This window comes from Dermacentor albipictus, chromosome 9 (genome assembly GCF_038994185.2).
Source record: "Dermacentor albipictus isolate Rhodes 1998 colony chromosome 9, USDA_Dalb.pri_finalv2, whole genome shotgun sequence".
Classification (NCBI taxonomy): domain Eukaryota; kingdom Metazoa; phylum Arthropoda; class Arachnida; order Ixodida; family Ixodidae; genus Dermacentor; species Dermacentor albipictus.
Genome location: NC_091829.1, coordinates 8,379,798 through 8,401,971, shown reverse-complemented (window position 1 = coordinate 8,401,971; position 22,174 = coordinate 8,379,798). Strand labels below are relative to the sequence as shown.

Genomic DNA, 22,174 nt, shown 5'->3' with positions numbered 1-22,174 from the left:
GCCCCAGGGACTCGCGCCAGCAGTTCAAGACCATCCTCAAGAAAGCGACCGACTTGGCCGGCCCTCGACCCTTAGTAGTCGTCGGTGACTTCAACGCACCGTACGGCATCTGGGGTTACGTCTACGACACTACCAAGGGGCGCAACCTGTGGCAAGACGCCAACGATATGGACCTCACTCTGGTCACTGACAAGAATTTTCCTACGCGCATCGGCAACTCCGTCACCCGGGACTCGACACCCGACCTCTCGTTCGTCAGGAACGTTGAGGACGTGGGCTGGGAGAACACCGCCATGGAGTTCGGCAGCGACCACTACATTCTCGAGACCAACTTCAAGGTGTCTCGGAGTAGGATCAAGGAATTCACGTTCATCGATTGGGACCGCTTTCGCAAGATTCGCGAAGAACCCGGCAAAGACAGGGCACCCGCCACCCTCGAAGAATGGTGCGAAGGCGTCCGGAACGACGCTTCCGCGGCTACCAAGAAAGTAGAAACCGATCTCGACGTCGAGCGGATGGACAGCAGACTTGCCCACCTGATCGAGGCCAAAAACGCCCTGCTCCGCCGATGGAAGGGCCAAAGGCTCAATCGCAGACTCCGAAAAAAGATCTCAGAGCTCAACAAGGTCATCGATGAACACTGCAAGGCGCTATGCCAGCAGCAGTGGGACGAGCTCTGCGAATCCGTCGACGGACAGATGCGCAATGGCAAATCCTGGGGTATGCTGAAGCACCTTCTCGACGAAAGCGGTTCAAAGTCAAATCAGCGGCATACGTTGGCCCGGGCCCTTCACGAAGCCACCAGGTCTCACACGGTTGATGAGCTCGTCTCAAAACTCGTACAGAAGTACTTGCCCGTCTGTCGCGATGGAGATCCAGTGACCCAACTCCCGGACTACCGAGGCCCTCCACGCCCCGAGCTCGACGAAGACTTCTCCGTTGCCGAGGTCAGACAGGCCATCTTCGCACTCAACCGCAAGTCTGCGCCTGGTCCAGACGGAGTCACCAACAGAATGTTGAGGAACCTCGAGGACACGTCGATCGTCTTCCTGACCGACAAAATCAACGAGTGCTGGAATAGCGGCGTTGTTCCTGCAGAGTGGAAGATGGCCTGTACGGTGCTCATTCCGAAGCCCGGCAAGGCCCCGAACATCGAGAACCTCAGGCCGATTTCTCTAACCTCCTGCGTCGGCAAGGTCATGGAGCGCGTCGTCCTCAACAGGGTCAACGGGTACCTCGAAGACAACGAGGTTTACACCTACAACATGATCGGCTTCCGCGCCGGACTCTCGACGCAGGATGCAATGAAGCTAATAAAGCATCAGATTGTGGATGGCCGTTCCAGAGACGTCAAGGCTTTGCTCGGTCTGGACCTCGAGAAAGCTTTCGACAACGTGCTCCACAGCTTCATCGTAAAGACCATTTCAGACCTGGGTCTCGGTTACAGATTCCATACCTACGTCAGCTCTTTCCTAACGGACAGGAAGGCCAAGCTTCGCATTGGGGACTTCCGCTCCAAAGATGTGCCCCTCGGAGGGCGGGGCACTCCTCAGGGCGCCGTCATCTCACCCACCCTGTTCAACATCTGTATGATTGGTCTTTCCGAGAGGTTGGCACGCGTAGAGGGCGTCAAGCACACCATATACGCCGACGACATCACCTTATGGTGCCCCGGCGGCTGCGAGGGCAGAGTCGAAGAATCCATGCAGGAGGCGATCGATGTGATCGAGGAGTATCTCCGCCCCACCGGACTTCGATGCTCCCCCGCCAAGTCGGAGCTTCTGCTTTACAGAAAAGAGAAGGGAGGCAGACCCAAAGATTGGAAGCCAGTTTCCGAAAGCAGCATCAGTCTTCGTACTTGTGACGGGGGGGTGATACCCAGGGTCGACGTTATTCGGGTCCTCGGCATGTTTGTCGAATTCAACGGCGGGAACGGAACGGCTCTCCGCAAGATCATCGCAAAGACGGACAACGCTTTCCGCCTCGTTCGCAGAATAGCAAACCGGCACCGAGGAATGAAGGAAAACAATCTCCTCAGGCTTATCAATGCCTTCGTGCTATGTCACTTTGCGTACACAATTTCTATGCACAACTGGCTCAGAGCGGAGCGAGACAAGCTCAACGCTCTCATCCGCAAAGTGGTCAAGAGGGCTCTCGGGCTACCCATCAGGACCCATACCGAGGATCTCCTCAAGCTGGGGGTGCATAACACTGCCGAGGAGATTGCCGAGGCCCAAGAACGTGCGCAACTCACTCGCCTGAGCACCACAGCGGCAGGTAAACACATCCTCGAAGAGTTGGGTTACCACCCTGCGGGATTCCCGATGGTCAGTACCCCGATCCCTAGGTGCATTCGAGACAAGTTCGAAGTGGCCCCTGTGCCCCGAAACGTCCATCCCGTCCATAACGAGGGCAGACGCAAGGCCAGAGCAGCAGCCATCCTCAAACAGATAAAGCAACGAGACATTATAGCAAGCTTCGTCGACGCCGCGGAGTACAGCGATGGGAAGACCTTTGCCATCGTTGTGGTCGACTCCAGCGGCAAGATTTCTAATTGCGCCTCCATTCGCACTTCAGACCCCGGAGTCGCCGAGCAAGCCGCCATCGCCCTCGCCCTGCTAGACGGTCGTGGGTCCGAGATATATAGCGATTCCAAAACGGCAGTTAGGGCTTTTCAGCAGGGTTGCATCGCCAAGCAAGCTGCTCGTCTTCTTAGCAACTCGAATCGATATGCTCTCACGCATCATTCAATCCACTGGTTTCCAGCTCACGTAGGGTCGGTCGAGGGTGCCCCCCAGAACCTGAATGAGTCTGCTCACGAGGCTGCGCGTGACCTCACCGACCGCGCTTCCTCTGCAAGAAGCACCGACTCCCCTCCTCCCTACGGCCACAGGGATGCTCCCGCTACTCATAACGAGATTATTAAATTCTTCTACATGTCTAGAAGGGTCTTTCCACCCCCTCACCCCAGGTTGAATAGGGCGCAAGCCGTTTCTCTTAGGCTTCTGCAGACTAGTACGTATCCGTGTCTGTCCGTTCTCCACGAGGCTTACCCGGACGTGTATCGCGACGACGCCTGCCCCTCCTGCGGGCAGACCTCTACTCTAGCGCACATGTTGTGGGAGTGCGGGTCAACATACCCTAAGTTCATCAAGGAGGAGTGGGACTCGCTTCTGCGTAGCCCCGCTCTGGAACAGCAAATCCTGGCTGTCCGGCGTGCCCGCGACCGGGCCGGTGGGCTAGACCTGCCGGTCCCGACGTGGGACTAGCCGGGTGCGCGACGAGTTCGCGTCCTCGCCGGACCTACAATAAATGTTTCTTCACTCACTCAACGGTCACGTAGCCTTTGGCAGCTGACCATAGAGGTCGCAGGTTTTGTTTCCGGCCGTTGTGCGTCCACCTCCTGAGAACGGCTGACTGCGAAAAACGCGAGTTCAGAGGTCGCGCGTGCGGAAATGAAGGGACACTGACACACAGGTTCCAAATGTCTCCCTTTCTGTCTATGTAATCCGCGCTATTTTACTGTTTCTAATGTCGAATCATGAAGTTAGCCAAGTATACCTTTCTGAGCAAAGTGCTGAACTTACGGAGCTCCATGGGGCCAACGTCGATCCGGCACTACCCTCTGTGAAGTCTTTCGTTGCCCGTTTTTATGAAACGAATTCTTCTGTACGCGACATAAGCTAACACGTTAGCGAAGCAACGCTGCACGCGTTGTTCTGGCGTGTTCTTTAACGTGGTCACCTAAGTCGTCCTTAAGCTTTCCCCTCATGTACAGTACGCACCGACTCGACCGACAACGCGTGTACCTAGTTCAATTGTGCTTTTAGAAGCTATGCCACTATCCATCATCTACTAAGTGCTGCTAATCGATCATCATTCATGACAGAACTAGTTGCAAGGGCACTTAGCGAAGCTTTCTGTTGGAAATCATCCAACTTCTGGAGTCTTGGACGCCGTACGAGAAGTCTATCCGCTGCGACCGAAGTGTACCTCGCGCTGAGCGTGACAGAAATTGGCGTACTTCGTTTTGCAAACAATGAAAAGTTGGTAACTCCTTTAAGCGGAGTTTTGCTCCCGTACTCCGCTGTGGAGCACATTTACTCTACTTACGCCCGATGGGAGCGAACATACTCCACTGGAAGCTGTACGAAAACTCCGCAAAATGGTGTCTAATATGATACCAACATTTACTCCCGAAAAGGATTTTCTGTGAAGCCGTCCGGCCTTCGAGTGTCTGACGGTGCGGCGGATGTCGCCATTGGACGAATGTTGCCATTGAGAAGACAGAAGGTGTTTAGTGCTTCGTCTGCCGCTGTGGCTCAGTGGCGTTGGCGTTGCGCTGCTTAGCACGAGGTTGCGGGTTCGTTTCCTGGTCGCGTAGTACTCATACCGATGGGAGTGTAACGCTTAGAAAAAATTTATTTCGACAAGAGACGATACGAGCAGTGAGTCACAATCACGGCACAATTCCACCAGGTGTAATGCAAAAACGTTCGTGTGCTGTGCTTTTGGTGCACGTTAAGCCGTTTTCAAGAAAACGCAATTACAAGAAACTAAAAGCTGCACAGCAACATGTTTACAATTTAACCGCTCCTCACGGCAGTGGTTGCGGTTAAGGCATCTCATACAATACAGCTGCGCCCACCACTCCTCGGACCTTACGCCTAGAAGAAGAAAAATGAAAGAATGGAATGGCAAGGGGGTTAAGGAGAAGAGAAATCCGATTTGCTACCTCACACTGGGGGTGCATGCGAGAGTGGAGAGGAGAAAGATAAAGAAATAGCGAGAGATACGGAGCATTTGTACACGATCACGCTTGTTCACAGCACAGGTTAACAGTTCGCGCTTCTCACTGTTAGATTGATCATCGCCTGCTCCTGTTCAGCCTCCGCAGGTCCTTTCACCAACGCCCGTGACCATCACATCATCATTGTACATAACCATTGTGTACACTGTATATATGGAGCATCATTTTATGCATGTGGCAGTTAGTTAATGTGTAACTGTGCTTTCCCGTGGGTCTATGTGGCTAGGTGATAGTGAGTGAGGAATCGGACACTACTTTGCGAACGTCCCGTGTATACAATGCTTCGTTTCTTGTATATGTTATCGTCCTGGTGGAGTTGTGCCGTGATTGTGACTTAGTGTTCGTATCGTTTCTTGTGGAAATAAACTTTTTCTAAACACGTGACGATCACCTAGCGGTTGCTGGCTACAACTTTCGCAATAGGTGTTACGCGAATCTTTGTAGCTTACCCACATTAAACTATAGCTGTATCTGCACGTACGCAGCTGTACGCACAGGTACAGCTGCTCACCTGTGGCTTACGTAGAGTCTATGATACGTTGTTGCCGCGACGTGATATCTTTTAATTTCTAACTGTGCGCCTTCTTGCATTCGGCTCCAGTAAAAGTGGGCTTTAAGCTTGCCTTCAACAAAGCACATGCTGCGTACTCGAGCTGGAGGGCTCTGACCATGAATGCGTTGTCCCTTACACTTTTTCAATAGATTGTACTTTTCCGTTCTTGCACCATGGTTAACTTTGAAAATTTATTCCGCCATAGCATCATATATCAAGCAAGAAATGGAGATATTGTTTTGTTGTTCATGTAAAAAATCTCCCAAAAATATTTTTTTTATATCAGGCTTGCTGTTCACGTAAGATTTTATTAAAAACTGTCGATAAGTCCTTAAAAATGGTTTGTATTTCGATTCCGCACTACTAACTTACTCCCGAATAGGTGCTTTACATATCCCGTGCACTTAACGTGACACCGCAGAATGAAAATCCTTTTGAACTATTAGTTTCGCTACAAACCGTTGAAATGTGCTGAAGACCTGAAGCGTCTTGAAGCACTTAAATTTTAGGCTTCGTCGAATCGCTTTCAAATGTCCCGTGTAGTCTCTCTCTCTTTTCTGTTTGATAAGTTACTCGAAATTTGACAAGTGTTCCGCAATTGTCGTTCGATCCGACTGCACTCTCTCCGCAACCCGGGAAGTTCTTATTAGTTTTGTTTTTCGTTCGTGTTAGGGTCACCGGCCATAGAGTCGCTTAAGAATCACTTACTCGAAGCAGACGGCGAAAGCCTTTGAAATCTTCTTTTAAGAAGCTTCCATTTAGGTTATGCATCATACGTCCAGCTCAGTAATGATAACGTACAGCGCGGATTATACGATCGAACGTTGGCCTCTCGGGAAGTCGAGCACATGCCGGAGGTCCGCAGGGTATTGCATATCCTCAGAGTGCAGCGCTCTTTGCAATTCGGCGAAAGTAAATTATTACGGAAATCCGAATGAAATCCATCTCTATGTTCTCTGTGTTATTCTTCTTTGTGACTGAAGGTATTAGCAGAACGAATCTCATAATTGCGCTTCTTTAATTCAATCTTTCTTTTTCTTCTTTCGCTCTCCTTTTCTTGGGCGTCTGAAGCGAGCGTGCGCGCCGTAACATTGGATCTTGAATTGCAGCCGCGTGAAGTCGCGCCTGCCAGGGAGGAGATCGCCTTTCGCAGAGCATCCAAGTGCGCAGTTCCGAGCACGCGTGAGTGTTTTTCTTTTTTTGGGGTGTGTCCTATTGATTCCTTTTGCCTGCAGGCACGGTTCGCGATAGTAATCTGGGAATTTACGACGTCCGTCCTAGCTGCTCGTTGATGGCCGGCGACCGCGTCGAATCGCTCCGTACCGGCCCGTGCCTCTCACTGCGCCATGTCAATCACGTTCGATTCTCTTCGCCGACCAGATGCGAAGTTCTAGCGCGGGCCATTGTGCCGAGCCTGCAGCAGTCAGCGGTGAAGCCCCAAGGCGTACCTTTGCTGCCTATTCCTAAATTAGAGGTGCCGTCTTTCACGTTTTTTTCTTCGCTGAGTGTGGTGTTTTGTCTACAGGTCAGGTAGAATGGTCTAAGTATGGGAGCACTGGTACCGATTCAGAATTCAAGCGTTAGGCCTGGCGCTACTTGGGAGAAAGAAAAAAATTAGCATCAAGAAATGACGAAGTAGCGGAAAGCTGACGTTTACTTGCTGGTGCAACGATAAGACAGTTTAGAAAGCATATAAATAATTCAATCTGGTAACAAGGCATATTAATATATTAGCCAACGTGCGCGTTTTTTGGTAATTTGCAAAAGAACGCCTGAGAGTTAGCTGCGTTTGTTTCAACAATAACTGCTTACACTGTGCTCCTTCACATAGTTTCTTCGCACCCATTTTGACAACACTTTTGCACTTGTGGTGATAGAGAGCACTGAGAATACTGACACTTCTACTGGCAAACTGCTACAGTTTGACCACTCCTTCCGTTTTCTTGCTTTTTCTGTTCTTTTTTTCTTTTTTGGTATATACTAGCTTGTACTTTTTAGGAAGATGTAAGAAACAAAGCTGGGCAGGTCATGTAATGCGTAGGTTAGATAATCGGTCGACCATTATGGTTACAGAATGGGTGCCAAGAGAAGGGAAGCGCAGTCGAGGACGGCAGAAGACTAGGTGGGCTGATGAAATTAAGGAATTTGAAGGCGCTAGTTAGAATCGGTTGGCGCAGGACAGGGGTTATTGAGGGGACATAAAAGATGATGATGATGATGATGATGATGATGACGACGACGACGACGATGATGATGATGATGATGACGATGATGATGAAGGCGTTTGACAGCTTCACATTTTAGATTTAGCCTGGAGGAGCTATGCCCTTAAACGGTGCCTGGCGGGGCATCTAGAAGGGCTAGAAAAGTGGACTGTGCTCGAGGCGAACCAATCCGCTGGTCGTCGCTGTGTAACATGATGAGGGACATAAAAAGGACAGGAAAAAGAAATTACCTGTAAGAACAAAGTCTAGTATTTAATTTTTATGGAAGTGTGAAGTTTGTTTCTAGATTACAAACCTGATAACGTCATTGTGACGTCCTAAATTTGGCGATTCTATCGCATATTTTTTTTCCCTTTCTTTTTCTTCTTTTTGTGCGCAGGATCACTTACGAAGCTTTACAAGTTGTTTTCGTTTCTTGCTCATCTATGATGGCAATTTCCTACTTTCTTAAATAAGTACACTGAACCAAAGTCACCCTAATGTAAGATGACACAAGGAGCTAGTCTTGGAAATTAATTTATGGCATCATCGCGCGTCATTCGCCCCTCCATCGTTATGTTTACATAAGAAGTTTCGGCTCTGGCTGAACTGACATGCCTAATTATTTCGGAGCGAGCGCTTGCCACTCCCTCCTATTTCTTTAACGTACATTCTGTATAGTGAACGTAAAATAATTTAGAAGGACAACGCTCCTTTTCTTGCCTTTAATGCTGCATTTATTTCTGTAAGATTAAACCAAAAGACAAATATTGCGGCAGTTTTACTTGTGAGCGTTCTAGAAATTGTGCCGATGACACTGCAAACTCAGCCCGCAGTGAGCAGCTACAATATTATACATTAAAATGTCGGAAAGTAGTCAAAGTCCTGCACTGCATATTTAATGCTTCTAGAGACATATATTAACTATTCTTTATAACTGGAAACAATTACCCATTATCAATCATCACGGGAGAAAAAATATTGCGCGAACACTTTGAACTGACCTTGGTACACCTCGGATGTATTTAGGGTATAAAGAAGAAAATTACGCTCACAGGAAAATATATTGAAAACATGCTGACTCCTAAGCTTGTAAGTTCAGATAAAAAAATTATATTCTGCGGTAAATTTCAGCTGCTTCGGGCGTAGCCCCGGCCCACCTTGCTTGTTGTTGTGGTGCCACTCGCTGCCACTGCGTAAGTATTCTACATAAACCCTTCATGGCGTGACCCCGTAACATTTTTGATGGTGGGACGGGGCACAGCTCGTCCTCTTTCTCGCCTGCTATGCAACGTCTTCTTCATCCGCAGGGCAGGTGGTTCATAACAGTAGCGCTGGTCGGCGTTGACCTTATTATATTTATTATTATTATTATAGCGGCCCGCATCAGTCCCAGACTGATCCCTCAGGACCTAAATAAACTTCTTCATACCATACCGGCAGTCTTGCTTTTTGGGGTATCTTTCAGTTGGCTCATCATCATCGTTACAACTTGTCCGGGCCAGCTTGTTAAATCTGTTAAAATACATCATCGGGACAACGTGTTACAGCTGTCAGCTGAGAAAACTATCCAATATAGAAAAAGCGCCGTAAGGGGTTGAAAAAGCTGTTGGTATGCATGATAGTAGAGATTTATTTGCAACGGGTTCATTATTATGCAGCTACAGTTTGGACACGAATCTAACACGATTACAAGCAGTAACAACGCTACACTTCATGGCTCCGAACAGTAATACATAGTTTTACGCAATGCACACCTATACGTAAGCATCAATTTGGTAAAAATTAAGCGGATTTGAGATCATGTTGCTATTATGGCCACGTCCACACGCATAACGAAAGCAGCGGACTTATTATTAATTGAGGAAACCATAATCATTACCTTGATGGACAAATTAGAAAAGTCCTCCGCAAAAGCTGGCACCACTCTGACGTGTAGAAGCATTGTTTGCGTTAAAACAGACTGTCATATGCACACGAGACAGCACCAGACCACAGTGGCCTGTGAAGAATTTATAAGCAAGCCTGCACACCACACAGCACCACACCACTGCTTTGTAGACCCCAAGTGCCACCAGACCCCTCTAGTGCACACATCAGGAATCAACAGACCACTGAGCTCTCCACCCTAGGAAATGTTAAGAAGAACTAGAAAACACAAGACCGGTCTGGCGTATTCTTCAGTTGGGGTATCTTTATAAACCTATCTTAGGATTTACTTTTCACTTTTGACTGTAGGTTTATGCTGGCAAGTAATCTTTTCGTTGTGGCTCCAAGTACAACAGTCAACGCTCAGCTTGAGAACCAAGAAGTTCGGTACCCCGAATTCCGACGCCGCGCATCGTAACTCGCGATTCGTCCATGGGAGATTCATCATGCTGATCGCCCAACGGGGTTATAAAAGGCTGTGGTGGCGCGGCCGGGGTAACGGCCCGAGAACATGCCGCAGCTCGATCAGGACAGGTCGATCTATCACACGTATCAGATTTCCAATATTCATCCGCTACCACGACGCATACCTGCTAAGGGGCGAAGGCGAGAGGGCTTCTCAGAGCTCCTTGGTCGAGCTCCGTGCCAAGATGGCTAGGTGAAAGAGGAGATAGAGAGAGAGAGAGATAGGAAAGGAAAGTAAGAAATGGTGGACATTAGCGCTGATAAAAATTCTCTTCTGAGCTCGGCTTTCGTCAAGTGCTTTTGACTGATTTACGAGGCACTCAACCCGACTCCATTTAAGTGCCGACCGGTACTATAACCATTTCCTTACCGCCCCCCTCCCTCTCTCTCCCTCCCCCCATCTCTTTTAGGCGGGCTTTGTGGCAGAGGAAGGTTCGTTGCACTTCTCTTTCGGATCCACTCCATACGCGCTCATTTGCTTCTCTGAAATTAGCTTCTTTCTTTCGTTTTATTTCTGTTTTCGTGTTGGTTGTTGGGCGTTTTCGTCTTTCTGGAAGCTTTTATACGCGCGTCTTGAATGTGATGCCCGTACACTTTCATCTCGGCGAGGCACGCGAGGGATGGCGACATCTCTGACTGCCTCCAAACGCTGAATATATTTTTATTTTTTCTTACTCTGCTCGTGCCGAGCTGTTGTCGTCTGACCGGGTTTCTTAATCTGGGCCTCCTCCTTACGTCTTTCAACTATGTTCTCTCGCCTTGGTGTTTTTTGTCTTCGCATTCAGACATGGCGTGCATCCGCCTGCGTTGCTATCCGATGCTTGCTGTTTGTATGCTGCCAGCTGTGCTCATTTTCATGCTTGTTGTGAGAGGTTTCATGTCTGCGTCTCTTGGTTGCTTATTTGCACGTGTATTAATAGCTTCACCGTTGTCAGCGGCTCCCATTATCCGGTTATTCACACGTGAACTAATAAGTGAACAAAAAAAAAACGAAGACACCTTTGCAGCATTTACCAATGGAACTATGAGAAAGTAGAAAGATCACGATTAAGTGAAAACGAAAAAGCAAGCTTCACCTTAGGAGCCATCGTCTAACCGGCATTATGTATTATCCTGCATCGACAGAACTTTAACGGTGGTGCTTATGTCGAGGTACTAGAAAATGATGATGGCGTCCTTTGACGTATATGGGGTTGTTTTCATAGTCGGTCTTGAATCACAGCCGAGAATCCTTGCTAAATATTAAAAACGTTTTCAAAATATATTTTTCCTACAAAAGCAGAAGTGCGAATGACCGCACCGGCTGCTGCCCTGATATTTGCTTCTCTGTGTCACCGACTGCGTTTTTGGAAACAAAATTTGAAACACATGCATCGCCCAGCACACCGCTCATCCGTTCAAAGTATACCCACCCCATTGCAGGACTAACTTGTTCGAATTCTCTCCTTTGCTTCTAAATATTAAGCTTTGGAATGAACTGCCGAAAGAGTTTGCGTCTACCAAAATTATGATGCATTTTGTGCCGCTGTATCTTCTATGTATGCCTGCGCCTTCTTTCTTGCTTTTGAATTATCTGTGAGTCTGCAATAATGTACCCCCCCCCCCCCCCTTCCTTTATGTAATAAACCTGTGGGGTCTTTAAGGGTGCTGTAAATAAATGAATGAATAAATAAATAAATAAATAAATATTGCGCAGATACCGCAAGTACATACCAGTGTGGCTTTTAAGATTGTGTGTGGGGCCACATGGTCATGTTCAGTCGCTAACTAAATCAAGAAACACAGCAAGAAACTTTTTTGCCGCGAGAGAAATTTCCTGACATTGCTAAAGCCCATCTGGGCCTGGCGTCATAATTTTTGCCGTTGCGACTGATAATTTTGTTGCGTACTCTAATGTGATGTCGCTGCAATAATTAGTTAATGTTATATCGTATAGGAATAGCAATATTTTCCGTAAGCGTAACGTCTCGCCGGTACCAAAGCGCCTATCGTGACCATGTATAGTTGTGTTGTTACTACGGCAAGCTTTGTATTTCGCATAGGGATGACAGGGTGGCGACACAGTGTTTTAAGTATATGGCATATATATATATATATATATATATATATATATATATATATATATATATATGTATGTATATATATATTGAAAGAGGTTTGTTGTAGATTAAGCCTAGAAGTTTCCCTATAAGTAATTGGGCTGTAGTTGTATGCATCGTTCACAATAGCTTTTTTCGAGATTCGATACATCTCTTCCCATTGAAGCGCGCTAATTGTGGCGGTTGCATTTCGCGATAGGGTTTAAAACGTAAAAGCATATAAAACGTAGGAGCTGTTTTGTCACAGGCTTCTGTCTTCTGGGTTTAAGGGTCAGAACGAGCTACAAGCATGCTCCTGCAGATTTTTCGTTTGTTTGTTAGAAATATACGATCACTCGTTATTTTGCTCATTTGGTAGCTGTCTTACAAATGCAGCCTCATCTATCATCATCTATACTAGCGGGTTTGCCTAGCCTCATACCATCATCTATACGCTAGCGGGTTTGTTTGTTTGTTTGTTTGTTTGTTTGTTTATTTATTTGTTTGTTTGTTTGTTTGTTTGGTAGTTTGTTTGTTTGTAACCTCTTCTAACCACTGGAGTGTCAACGGGATATGAAGACCCGGTGCAGGTAATGACGACAGTCGGACCTTGCAGGGCCTCTTACCCATTATTGATGAAAATATCTCTCCTTCTGACGTGACCTTTCAATGCCGAAGCCCACGCGAGGGATCGAAGGGAATGCCCCCGTCATGTCGACCTGTGCGTGCGTGCGCCTGCTTGTTTTGCCTGTGAGTCTGTGCGCTTCGTTGCTCACGTCCCTCGTCAACTAATTGGGCTCTTCCGGAAATGCCAGTTTGCGGCTTATCTTCTGCAGTACACCGTGTGATATCAAACGTGCTTTCTTTCTTGGCGGAAACACGTTCATCCCGACTTGTGCTCAATGTCAGGTCCTTTTGTATGTCGCGTATGTTTGGGATCCCAACATTATCTGACGGCTGCCGTGGCCGACGTTGTTTACCGCCTAGTCATTACGTACAAAGGGGCTACTTGAAAGCAAGCTCAAGTGACCAACGATAGTCCTCTCCTTGAGTAGCTCTCCCTCGCTGCAAAAGACGAAAAGAAGATACTGAACAAAGAAATGAAGGTGCGGACGCTTCATGAGCTCGCATGAATATGTCTAGGTGCACAAATTTTGCTGTTTCTCATCCTTTGCGATCGGGAGCATAGTGGTAAACAAATAAAAGACAGATATCTGAGCAAATTTTGTCGCTGCAAGTAGCTGAAATTAACGTTTTGTGTGATAGACATCGATCATTAAGGGAGCAAGGAGGGCGCAGCCCGTTAGTGGACCGTTTATAGTCGGCGGTAGTTAGACGAGAGACGCGTAACTATACTGCCTTTAATTGCAGCTGCACTTCACGTTTAGTAGCCCTATGTATGCATAAATCGATCACTCGAGCAGTTCACATGCTCCTGTGGCTCAGCCGGCCTCAGCTCTTATGATCCTTCCGTCGCCGTCATCTTCGCCGTCGACTCCAATTCTTCCGTGGAAGCAGATATAACGAAAATTGAAGAATCTATATTTTAGTCGGTTTCGTGTTTCTAGCCTGGTGACTCTAATGATTTATGGCACTAAAATTTTTTTCTTTATTACGTGAAAAAATGCAGCAGATCCAACGAGTTGGAATGTATATACACCGGAGCTTTGTGTCAGTGCAGAAAAAGTCGAAACACAAGTTTGTGTTTATTGAATGTCCGCACAAAGTTACACGGAAGGCATTATTCAGGCATTGTAGGGACACTACTGCAATGCCGCTGCCGGCGGATTCGCGAAAGCGAGCTTTCTGGTTCTTTTTTGTTCTTTCCCCCGCACGGCCGGCACTGCCGCCGCCACGGTGGTGCTGATTTATTTGCACCCCCTTTGGAACGGCATGGGGACAAATCGGCACCAAACCTGCTTGAGTTACTCAGCTATGCTATCAGTGATTTCTCTTTTGTACTGAGGACGGATGGATGGATGCTGTGAGCGTCCCCTTTGAACGGGGCGGTGGTTTGCGCCACCGAGCTCTTGTTAATATTTTGCCTAATTTCCTACCTATGGTAAATAGAAAAGAGAAAAATGAAAGGGAAAGGAAACCCACGGAGAATTGCCATCACCAGACTTTCTAAACCCCTAATGAGAACCTTGTTTTTGTACGCCTCCATTGTTTATCGTTTCCCTAATTCTCTTCCACCAATCTTCCAATCGCCTCTTACTAATTTATCTTGCAGACATGTATACATTCCCCCTGCTTTTGTTGAACCTAAGGGCTTCAAGGAGGCCAGAGGTGTCTGAATCGACCGCTCGGCAGATGTCTTCACATTCTAATAAAACATGCTCCGCCGCTTCCGTATAGCTTTACCGCAGCAAGCACGTGCATCTTCTTCATTGTTGTATCTCGCTTTATAAGTGCTTGTTCTAAGGCATCCTGATGTCGCTTCAAAAAGTAATGAGCTTCCCTTTGGGTCATCATAAATTATTTCTTTCCTGATCTGGTTTTTTCCTCTTTAGTTACTCATAGTAGGTTCCGCTTCGATTTTCTTTCTCTCTCTCTCTTTCTTGTGGATGTTAGCCTGGCCCTGTGGTTGGCACAGGCATAAAACGCTTTTTAACCGGACGTTGCATTCTAACTGACTCACGTCTTATTGGTAATATTTAAAAATTATGCGCTTGCAGTAAGTTGGCAAACTATAATATGCAATCTTTTATTGCACCTAAACCGCCAGCATCATAAATGGACAGGGAACTTATAAAACTAGTCAGAGAAAGCCTGGAAAAGTTCAATGAATAGTAGCATGTCAACGTAGTAGGCATCTCGCATATGAGTCGGCAGGTTTTGCAAACGGCAGAACTCGAGCTGCGTACGGTTGGCATTATTATTATTATTATTATTATTATTATTATTATTATTATTATTATTATTATTATTATTATTATTATTATTATTATTATTATTTACTAGTTTCGATTCAAACGGCTATTTCGTGTTACATCGCTGCTTTTCTACGTTTTTATCAGGACTCAAGCATTATTAATGTTCCCTGGTCTTTATTCTACGAGAACACAAAACCTCTACTGAAACTACGCTACCGGCATGTTGACGAAGTGCCGTCTGTCATCTGAGCGGCTCGCACTTCAACATTGGCGGTCACATGGGCGGAGCAGGAACGGTTCCGCATTCCACGTTTTTTTCCGAGCCTTTATATCAACAGTGTCACACAAACGCCGTGCAGTAATGCACAACGTGTTAGGAATACCGACAAACGCGTGTTCATAAAGGCATGTTGCAGGCGCTCGTACACACCGCACTACACCACATCAACTTCTTAGTAGCAGCTAAGAGCGAAGCCAGCATTATGCATAATCGAAATTCATGCGCAAACAAGTCGACAATTGTTGGCGACTTAGAAGTTTGCGCTTTGGCTTAATTCAGGCTCCGATACATACATCACTTTGAAACGCTATCTACAGTATGCTCAGAAACGAGCTAAAGAACTTAAGTATATCGCACTATCATGTAATTCCGTGCAGTGGGCACTCTAACTAGTTCTTTTTTGTATCACGTTTTAATTTATGATGACGGTATGTCTGTGTCAAATGCGATACATGGCGCTATCCCGTAAAAATACAGTGTTAGCGAACATGCGAGCGTTCGCCTAAGGCAGCGTTCGCAAAGACGCGTCCAAGGATGCACTGCCGGGCAAGACACTTTGCCACGCAGTGGTCGTGTAAGGCGTCCTCGTACTCCCGGGCGTCGACCCGACGAAGGTATAAATCTTCGTTTGTGCCCCGTCTCGCCAACACTGCTTGTACGCACGGAAGCTTGGACGACGTCCAGCGCCGACGTCGTGGCTTTTTTTCCTCCCGTACGGAGCTGTACAAACAAACTGACCAAAAAAAGAAGAGCATGCCGCTCGTTTTCCCTGTCTCTTCGACCGAAGAGACGTTGCGCCTAATCCGAGCGCTATCTATAATTGCATCTTACGTGAACTGAATAGCGCGGTTGTATGGGCGTGTGTGCCGTGGCTTCACGTGTGTACAGCTGAAAGAACGGACGATGACTGCAACGAAAGCATGATGAGCTTGTTTTGTTTGTTTAACGAGCTTTCTAATTTGTGGAGTAGATATCCATGGACATCATTGCTTTCCTAATGGGTCGCTGAGAAAAGTGATTTGAGCTATATTAGAAAATTACGCTAATACGATAGCAAAAAAAAAAACACTGTCAAGGCGAGAAGAGGCTTGAGAAGCCAGAGAAGACGCAGAAATGAAAGGCAGCTGCCGACGCCGCCTTCAAGTTTCTGTACCAGCTCACTCTGACGTCATGAGGTTTGACGGTGTCTGTTCGGGCCTTTTTTTTTTTTTTGTCGCTAGAGATGGACAACACTCTATTCTAGAAGATCCGGAGACCGGACTTAGGATATTGCAATAACTTGTACTGCGTCATGACTGCCCGAATACAAACAAAAATATTTGAACTCCGTGACGTCACACTGACATGCTAACGCTGACGTTTGCGCGCGAAATTAAAAAAAAAGCAATTAAATTTCACGTTAATTATTTTCTTCCAAAATGATGCGGTTAGAGCGAAATTAGGTATACTTGAATTTTCGAATAATAATTTATCAGTCTAAACTGATTGAGTGTCACTCTTTAGCGTGTCTTTCATAGCAAATAATAAGGAAATGGGAAAGGAAGGGAATATAACACAACTTACCTCCGCTTGATGCAATGCAATTGGGTTCCGGCGGCGAAATCTTGTTTAATAAATTTGAGGCTCTAGGGAAATAGGCCGTCGAAAGGCTGACTGCCTCAATTATCCAATAAGATTAGGCTATCAGAAAAGTACTTATTGCCTGTATAGCACTCCACGCGAAATAAAACTAAAAATAGCCTTGCAAACACTGATGAATAAAGCACATCACTATATACTGCATGTGAGACAATACGGGATATTCCACCAAAGAAAGCGGAAAATATTGTTGCAAGTTTCGCATGAGCGCGCATGAAGTCAATTATGAATCCATTCACGATCGATCATATTTCAATGAAGCTGCATAAAGTGTCTACCTGCCGCTTAACAATAAAAATTACTCTCAAACTCTAATGCCTATGAACAGTTTTCTATAACTTTGTAGGATTTACGATTAGTAGTTCTCGAGTCCGAATCGAATAGGAATCAAAAGTGAACTGAATGTAATATCAAATTGCTTTCAAATAGTTTGCGAATAATGTACGGTCTTCTTACTATTATCATCAAACTATATGCACATCTTGGTATTCATAATATTAAAAGTTTCTGTGGTAACAGAGCACATTATGAAACATGCTTTATTAAATTCAAGTAGGAGTCTTTAGTAGCCTTTGAGCCCGAATGGGACGGAAATTGCCTATGCAATTTGTTCGGGAACTCAGGGCTGCTCGGAGCATACGTGGTCATGCATTGTCATATGTGACCCGCCGTGGTTGCTAAAAGGCTATGGCCTTGTGCTGTCACGGGATCGAATCCCGGCCGCGACGACCGCATTACGATACGATGGGGGTAAAATGCATAAATGCCCGTGTACCATGCTTTGGGTGCACGTCAAACAACCCCAGCTGGTCAAAATTAATCTGGAGTCCCCTCGCTACGGCGTGCCTCATAATCATATCATGATTTTGACATGTGAAACCCAAGAATGTAATTTTTAATTATCATATAAAGTTTACAAAGGCAGCCTTGGTTGGCCAATGGGCATCTTTGTATACCTGCCTTCGCGACCAAATTAGAAATGCCCTGTTCCCTTCAGCGATGGCACAGCGAAAGATGGCGCGTTTTCTCCTGTTCGAATGGTCGCGGCCAAGGTGCTAGCGGAAGATGGTGCCATTTTCGTGTAAAGAATGTTGCCATAAAACATATTCATATATAGTAATGACAGGACACGGGTGCTTCATGTATAAATATCATCAAATAATACCCACTGCTCAAAGGCCGTGTATGTACAAAAAAAAAGAATTTTATTGCGAGTGATCTGACAGGCAGTGGCGTAGCCAGAAATTTCTTTCGGGGGGGGCTCATGTTGCAGCTCGGCCTCCTCCTTAAGAGGCAGGTTTAGCTCGGGTGCTGCAATTTAAATACATGTAGAAGGGTAATTCTTTTTTCCTCGCCACAACTGCACCAAATTTGACGATTTTTGATGAATTTAAAAGAAAAAATTAAATTCTAGTGACTGTTGGTTTCGAATTTTTCATTTAGGCGGCCGATTCTTTATTAAAAATTGGCCAAAATCGCAAATTTTCAGGACACGGAACAATCAAGTTTAAAACTCAGTAACTCAACAATAAAAAATGATAGGACAATTCTGTGAATTGCATATAATAGTACATCTACAGAGGACAAACTAGATATGTTAAACGTGAATCTAAAAAAAAGATTAGTATTATGGAAATACGACTTTTGCAGAACCCTTATACACAACGTAACCAATTCACGCAAGATACAAATTGACATACCAGATTTGTCCGCATCGACTTTACTAATTGTTGCCGTTTACAGAACCGAGATATCTGTTCTTGGTACATAGTTATTATTTTGTAAACGTCGTGCTTCTATTTTTTCGAAATTTCAAATTTGTCAAAATATTTTATACAAAATTCAGGCCGTAAATCGAAATTCCGTTTCCAACAGACACTATAATTTACCTTCTCTCTCAAATGCAACTAATTTCATTAAAAGCGATTAGCAGGATTATCTCGGAAAAGCGTTTCTGCGTTTTACATGTATTTGAATAGGCCGCGTCGGATTGGGCCCCTGCTAAAGCTTCCTCTTAAACAATTTGTCGAGGGATCAAACACATGAATAATAGCCGCATTACAATTGTCAAAAATGTTGTAAACGAATTCTTTAACGCTACGCACTGTCCAAACAAGTAAAATGTGTATTTTTTCATAAAAGAATATCCTCGTATGTGCAAAAAATTGTGCCCAAAGTAACTGATATCAATGCTTCCATGTTTTTGTCTATTTAATAAGTAAAGAAAATATCACACGAACTTCACAACTATATCACTTCGAAACCAGGAAAGCAGCGCATGCCGCTGATATGAAAGATGAAAAGGCCATGAAATGAACAAGTTGAGGACAAATATGTTAATGAAACTTAGTCATTCAAGAACCGTGTTTACATTCTTGTATATATGCAATAGCCAGTGAAAAATCTCCATGACGCGGTCATTTGTTCCAATGTATTACGCAGGAGCAGCTGTCACCGGTCGTGAATCGTGAGTAATTGCACCGAAATTATAGTCGCAACAGAGAGCACGTATAAAAAGCAGTTCTGCAAGCTATACGAGGGTGAGTCAAGTAAATGTGAGCCAATGCGAATATAGGACAAACGCGGTACTTTCTTAAAAAGTAGTCTTCATAAGAATTTAGGCATTTGCCCCATTGACTAAGGAGTCGCGTGATTCCCGTCTCATGAAACTCCTTAGGTTGCTGCTTCAAAAAGTCTGTAACTGACTCTTTCACGTAATCGTCCGGCACGAATCTAGTTCCGTTGAGCTGTTTTCGGTTGCCCCAAAATGTGGAAGTCGCAAGGGGACAGGTCTGAGCTGTATGACGGATGTTGCAGGGTGTCCCACTTGAACTTTGCCAGTTTTGTATTAACCACATCAGCGACGTGGGGACGGGCATTGTCGTGGAACAAGATGACATAATTCAATTTTCCACGTAGTTTGTTCTTGATTGCGACACGCAGTGGTTCTGGCGTTTCATAATATCGGAAACGATTGATAGTCTCTCAAGATTGAGCAAATTCTATCAGTAATGGCGCCTGACGATCGAAAAAAAGTCAACAACACCTTTCCGGCGAAAATGACGGCCTTTGCATTCTTTGGCCGTGGTAAATTCGAATGTTTACGCTGTAAGCTTTGCCGTCGTGTTTCAGACTCGTAGTAGTGGCACCATGGTTCGTCCCCGATCACAATAGCAAACGAGAAATCGTCATCCTCATTGTGATACCAGATCAGATTAGTCAAAGCAGCGTCAAACTTCTCCGTCTTCTGGCGGTGGATCAAAATCTTGGGCATAAATTGCGCGAACTAGAGCCGATAACGGAGGTGCTCATGAATTATGGCGTGAACCGAACCGTGACTGGTTTTCACACGCTCTGCCCGTTCATCGATGCTTGTCCTCCATTCTTGTCTCAGCTCATCGACCATTGAAATGGTGCGGGATGTGAATGCACGATGGCATTGACCTGGTCTTGGAATGTCTTTGGAACTTTCCCATTCTTCTTTGAACCGTTTGCTCCCACGCTTTACAGTGGCCGATGGAATGCAATGTTTAACGTACACGGCAGCCATACGGTGATTCATTTCTTTTTGGGAAACACCTTTTTGGGAAACACCAAAAAACTTCGCGACACCACGCTGTTCAGCTTTTGGGGTGTCCATTATGTCAGGCAACCATGTTCAACCCAGTGTATGAGAGCATTAAAGAACATTTATTCTCACACATGCGTACCACTTTTGTAAATGAGAGATGTCACTCTGCTACACGCATGCCTCGCAGATAATGAACCGAACCATTATTGCGACTCACACTCGTGCTTTAGAAATGCCAAGAGACAGCTTGATAAAGGGCAAAAAGTGTGACTGTAAACAAAGTTCACTGCACGTATACACGAAACCTCGCAACATGATATTTAAATATACGTATAAATCACCAATAAATCTACGTATCTAAGAAAAAGTCGCTGTATATAATTCGTCAAACAAGGCAGATAAACATGCTGCGCGATTACAGCTTCACAGAATCCTAGATTCCGCCCCAATTCCATTCACTCCCCTCGGTGTATCGCGCGCGACCAAAGGCGGCGCGCTTGCTCCCCGCTTTTCTCCTTTGCGCACACACGACTGAGCCACCATCGTCGACTCAGCCATTCCACTCCCCCCCCCCCCCCCCCGCTACGCTTTCACTCGCACATACAGCATGCGGCACGCGGTCACGATATTATCAGCCTTGGACTTTATACGAAACATGAAGGCGACAGCGACGGCAGGAATGCGCCTGGAGTGTCCATATAATTGCCATCGCAATAATATAATAAGAGTATCTGGCAACTTAAGCGTCCCGTGGCTCATTACTTTCCACAAAAGAAGAAGTAACAAAATCGAACTTTCACCATGCGACAATTCGCTGCACCGCAACAATGTATTTTTTTTCCTTCTGTGGTGCGGGGGCACCGAAATGAAAAAACGCATAGGAAAGTATGTTGGCCACAGTAGAATGCCTACTTTGGGCACCTAATGTGGCTACGGAAGGAATATCGAAGAAAGCATGAGACGCTTGGTCCACTGGGAACCAACCATACGCATACTGCTCGGTATCCTACACCGGTGAGACAAGACTTTCCGGAGAAGTTCTGCAAAAGCGAACGCGGTGCAATCCGTCGAGTCCCCACAGTGACGGCGGCGAGCGACCATTGTTTCATTTTCTCGTCTGATATCCAGAAAGTGTCCAAAACTCTGCCAGGCGGAAATCGACTCGGCCAGAGAAAACCGAACGAGCACCGAAGTGCGCTACGCGGTGGTCGGGGCCACGCGAGAAAAACGTATGCGCTCTGGCTAGCTCCGGCAGCCCGCGGGTATGGTAGCGAGAACAAAAAAAAATAGAAAAAAAAAACAGAGGCTCAATGTGTCATCGCGAATAAAAGTCAAAGTTGAAAAAATAAATAAGAACGTACTTAGCTTGGCTGGATTTAGTGTTTTGACATGGATGTTTTAGCGTAGGTTAAAAAAAATGTTCATATTTTTTTTTTATGTGACATGGCGGCACAGATGAGCCACCACAACGCTTCGTCTCATTGAACCTCGCTGCATGCTTAGTCAGCTTTTCGGCTAGTGTGTTGATTTGACTTGTCTCGTTGTGTGTTCCGATGTAAGACTTTAGAAAAGTCAATGAACCTTTGGCGTCAAATGTTTACAACAACATTACACCCACAAAGTTCCGCAATTGAATATCTAAAGCACAACTTTGGAAATGTCAATGCACCTTTCACATCAAGAGTTTATGAGATTTATACCCATAAATTTTCGGAATTCACATCCATGCGCTCCATAGATTCCGCGGCCTCAGCGAGATGCCGCGGCGAG

General features: G+C 45.9%; 1 protein-coding gene across 4 annotated transcripts in view; it reads left to right on the top strand.

Annotated features, from left to right (window-relative positions):
* The window catches only part of dnc (phosphodiesterase dunce), a 696,777-nt gene that overhangs the window by 360,473 nt on the left and 314,130 nt on the right, over window positions 1-22,174 (top strand). Inside the window, exons 2-3 of one of the 4 annotated variants that reach the window (XM_070524790.1) lie at window positions 3,344-3,477; window positions 6,473-6,545. The exons of the other annotated variants lie outside the window; for them this stretch is intronic. The gene's annotated coding sequence lies outside the window, so the exon portion shown is untranslated. The remainder of the gene's footprint in view (window positions 1-3,343; window positions 3,478-6,472; window positions 6,546-22,174) is intronic. 4 annotated transcript variants of the gene reach the window in all.